The following is a 5,000-nucleotide window of genomic DNA, read 5'->3' on the forward strand; positions in this document are numbered from 1 at the left end:
TTGTCTTCCCTAGTCTCTCTTTCTCTTTCTCTCTCGTATTTTTTGTTTCTCTGTCTCCTTCCTCTCTTTATCTTTCTCTGTCTATTTGCCTGTCCCTCCCTCCCTCCCCCTCTCCCTCTCTGCCTGTCTCTAGTCAATCACAAGAGAATCAGCCTCGGTTATTGTTTTGCAATTTTCCGTTTGTGAAAAATGAGAATATTTTTTTGCAGATCGTCTGATTGAAAAAAAAGAAAATTTTATTCCAGTTTCTCCGTTTCTATGAATATATTAAGCTATTTTATATGTAAACCGATGAACATTTGCGCTTCCATTCCGCATGATAAGGGTAATATCCTTTGCCTTTGACTCGATCGTCCCAAATGCGTTAAAAAAAATTACTATAGCCCCCCCCCAAAAAAAAAAAAAAAAAAGCCGCAAGGAAAAAGGCTTACGACCTTGAGTGAGGTCATGTTGGAATCGATGAGGAAATGCAACGAAACTGCCATGACACCTTGCAATGATGATACGCATAAAGCTAGAGGGAAAAACAAACTTTGATGGGAAATATCAAATACATATTTCTTTAAAAAAAGTGAGTCTTAAGTAAAATTTGGCATTCTATAATTTCTTTATTTTTCAGTTCGAAAGCAGTTGCTTTTTTCTATTTCGATTTTGTTTATTTCTTTATCGGGATTGAATTCGAAATGGAAATTTGGCCTTTTCATATAATCATCTCTACACGAAATCACATTTATTTCGTTTTGCATTCGTATTTATCAGATTCTAGGCTACTTTAATTTATTATTATTTTTTTCGATTTTATATTTCCCTCGTCCTTATTTCAAATTCTCTCTTTATGTCATCAATTTTGATTTTTTTCCCAAATCGAGACAATGCAAACAGATTTTACCGTTTACACTTCCTGCCAGAAAGGATTTGATTTTGACCTGATTTGTCTGTCCTGTGTCCTTTCTCTTTTTATTTGTTTCATTTATTTATTTATTATTTCATTTTCTATGTCTTTCTCTCTCTTTCTATATTTAGTTTAGGATTTTTTTTTTTTCGTTTCCTTTCTCTTTCATTCTATATAGTCTCTTCTTGTCTTTCTTTCTATAGTTTTTTTTCTCTCTCTTTCATTTTGTTGTCATTTCTTTTTTTCTTTCTTTCTTTCCTCCTATTGTCGTTTATTTTTTTTATTATTAATTTCTATGACCACTCTTTTTTTCAGTCTCGTCTTTAGATTCTTTCCGTGATTTATTCCCCGCTTCCTGTCCGAGTTTTTTCCTTGGTTTATTCCCAATATTTCCAGAGTTTCTTCCCCGCTTACTTTCCATAGTTTCTTCCCCACTTACTTTCCAGAATTTCTTCCCCGCTTACTCTCCAGAGATTCTTCCCCGTTAACTTTCCAGAGTTTCTTCCCCGCTTACTCTCCAGAGATTCTTCCCCGCTAACTTTCCAGAGTTTCTTCCCCGCTTACTCTCCAGATTTCTTTCTCCAGAGATTCTTAACTTTCCAGAGTTTCTTCCCCGCTTACTCTCCAGAGATTCTTCCCCGCTAACTTTCCAGAGTTTCTTCCCCGCTTACTCTCCAGAGATTCTTCCCCGCTAACTTTCCAGAGTTTCTTCCCCGCTTACTCTCCAGAGATTCTTCCCTGCTAACTTTCCAGAGTTTCTTCCCCGCTTACTCTCCAGAGATTCTTCCCTGCTTACTTTCCAGTTTCTTCCCCGCTTACTTTCCATAGATTCTTCCCCTCTTACTTTCCATAGTTTCTTCCCCACTTACTTTCCAGAGATTCTTCCCTGCTTACTTTCCAGAGTTTCTTCCTTGCTTACTTTCCAGAGTTTCTTCCCCGCTTATTCTCCATAGTTTCTTCACCGCTTACTTTCTTCCCGTAGCTAAATACGAAAAGATGTTTCCTTCCACACCTCTTTCCTACAATGAATAAATTTCGTTATTTAATTTTCCTTTTTTTTTTACATGTTTCCCTTCTTCATCATTTTTCTTTTTTTTGCCTTCCTCTGTCATCTTTTTATTTCTTCCTTCATCCTTTCATCTTCTATTTCCCTCTTTCCATAACCTTATACCTAGTGTCTGAGATAAGGAATTAATAAATTAGTGAGTTAGATTATCTGGCTATTATATTTTCCTCTTTTTAATTCTTGCTTTCTTTGTTTTATTTTTCATTAGATAATGTGTCCATTTCACAGTCATCTTTTGTTTTATTTTATTCTTTTTTTGTGTCTAATTAGATTCTCTACCCTTTTCAATTTATTTTTTCTCTCTTCTTTTGTTTCGCGTTTGATGAGATAGTCTGCCTGTTTCATTTCCTTTTTTTTATATTCTTCCTTTTTTTAAAATTTGATTAGATGGTCGTACTGTTTTATTTTCATTTTTTTTTATCTTCTTTCTATTTTTTACAATTAATTTATTTATCTTTCCTTCTTACCATAGGAGCCGTCTCGCCGCTTTTTTGTTTTTATTTTTATATTTTTGTCTTTTTATGTAGTTTCTCCTTTTTTTCGTACTTATTTTTCTTTCTTTTCCCCTTTCTATAAGTCTTTCTTTTTTTATTTTTCCTTTTTTCATTTCCTTTTTTTTCTCTCTTCCTTTTGATTAAAAAAAAAAAAATCAAATCGTCTTTCTCCTCCTCCTCCTCCTCCCCTCCACTTCTCCTCCCCCCACTCCTCCTCCCCCCTCTCCTCCTCCCTCTCCTACTCCCTCTCCTCCTCCTTCTTCTCCTCCTCCTCCTCCTCCTCCTCCTCCTCCTCCTCCTCCTCCTCCTCCTCTTCCTCCTCCTCCTCCTCGACACACTCACACACACATACAAACACACACACACACACACACGCACACGCACACGCACAGACACACACACACACTCACACACGCACAGACACACACACACACACACACACACACACACACACACACACACACACACACACACACACACACACACAAACACACAGACCGCGAGGCCCTCTAATGGCAAAGACGCACACCAACCTGAGACCTAGGAATCTCTAACATGTTCCAGAGACCCCCGGGAGGCGTGCATTATTCCTTGGCACTCTTACAGGGTAGTGCCTGATGACGGGTAGGTCGGAGGGGGGTGGGGGTGGGTGGGTGACGAGGAGGCTTCTTAAAGGCGGTGATTAATCCGTCTTGGATTTATTTTTCGGTGTGTGTGTGTGTGTGTGTGGGTGTGTAGATGTGTGTGCTTGTGTTTGTTTTTGTGTTTGTTTTTGTGTTTATCGTTGTGATACTATTTGAATACTACTGATAATAAAAATGATAATGTCCTGATAAGGATTAGGATGATAATGATGATGATGATGATGATGATGATGATAACCGTAATAACTGGACCGATGATGATAATGCTAATAACAGTAATGAGGGTTATCGTTGATATTTCTAGTAATGATTCTAGCATTGGAGAGTTTAGAAATGATACACGAATGCGTCTCAGAAGACCATTTTAATTGCGGATCCGATTTTGCAAAATCAGAAAAGCTGTGTGGAATTAAGGATAAGAATAAGATAAAGAAAGAAAGATATATCAGTAAAAGGAAGATCGAACAAGGAAAAAAGAAGAGAATGCCAAAGACTTCCCTTAATCACAGAGAGACAGAGAGATTATTAAAAAAAAAAAAAAAAAAAAAAAGAAAAAAAAAAAAAAAAAAAAAAGAGAGAAAAAAACAAAAAAAAACAGGCCACAGATCCAGCTTTCGACTACGATGGTCCGCTGCTTTTGATTAAAGGACCCGAGGTGAATCTGGTTTATTGAGAGAACTGTCTGTGCAACATGTCGCCAGATGTGGTACGTGGACAGGAACAGATGGTGGTGGTAGTGGTGATGGTGGTGGTGGAAGTGTGGTGATGGTGGTGGTGGAAGTGTGGTGATGGTGGTGGTGGAAGTGTGGTGATGGTGGTGGTGGAAGTGTGGTGATGGTGATTGTGGAAGTGTAGTGATGGTGATGGTGGAAGTGTGATGGTGGTGGTGGAAGTATGGTGATGGTGGTGGTGGCAGCAGGAGTGATGAAAGCAGCGGAAGAAGGAAGGAGAGAGAAGGAGGGAGAGGAAGGAAGGGAGGAAGAGAGAAGTCGGGGGCAAGGGAGAAAGAGGAAGGGAGAGGGAAGGAAAACGAGTAGGACATGTTGGAGAAGGAGGAGGAGGAGAAGAGGGAGAGGAAAAGAGAGGAGAAGGAGGAGGAGGGGTCGAGGAGCTGAAGAAGGGGGGGGGGGCACGACCAGGTACCTCATGATCCCAGGGGTGGTGTCAAAGGTCAAAGGTCAGAAGACAGGTACATCGAGGAGTGCTACGTGTACACCAGCTTCCCGGCGTACGCTCTTTCCTCTCTCCCTTCTCCCTTCTCTATCGTCGTAAACTCTTTCCCTTCCCCCTTCTCTACCACTTGCCTCTGTCCTCCCCCTCCTATTCCTCCCGCGAGAATCCTTCCCTTAACGCGCTCCTCCCTTCATCCTCGATCCTTTTACCCTTCTCCCTTCATCCTCTACCTCTCATCCTTCTCTCTCCGTTCTCCACCATTCACCCTTTTCCCTTCATCTTCCACCTTTCATCCTTTTCCCTTCACCTTCCACCTTTTACCCTTTTCCCTTCATCTTTCACCTTTCACCCTTTTCCCTTCATCTTCCACCTTTCACCCTTTTCCCTTCATCTTCCACCTTTCACCCTTCTCCCTTCATCTTCCACCTTTCACCCTTCACCCTTTATCCTCCACCTTTCACCCTTTTCCCTTCACCCTTCACCTTCCACCCTTCACCCTTCACCTTCCACCTTTCACCCTTCACCCTTCATCCTCCACCTTTCACTCTTCTCCCTTCATCCTCCACCCTTCTCCCTTCCTCCTCCGCCACACACCCTAGTTTGAGCACCACGCCCTGTCCAGCATTGATAGCATCCGTCACGTACTCGGCACGCTGAATTTACTGCACCAAAAACTCCTTAAGAATTAATGAGATAACTTCCCAATACTCTTCCCCCCCAAACCCACCTCC

The sequence above is a fragment of the Penaeus japonicus genome, unplaced genomic scaffold (genome assembly GCF_977035675.1).
Source record: "Penaeus japonicus unplaced genomic scaffold, GWHDUDI00000001_assembly GWHDUDI00000001, whole genome shotgun sequence".
Classification (NCBI taxonomy): Eukaryota; Metazoa; Arthropoda; class Malacostraca; order Decapoda; family Penaeidae; genus Penaeus; species Penaeus japonicus.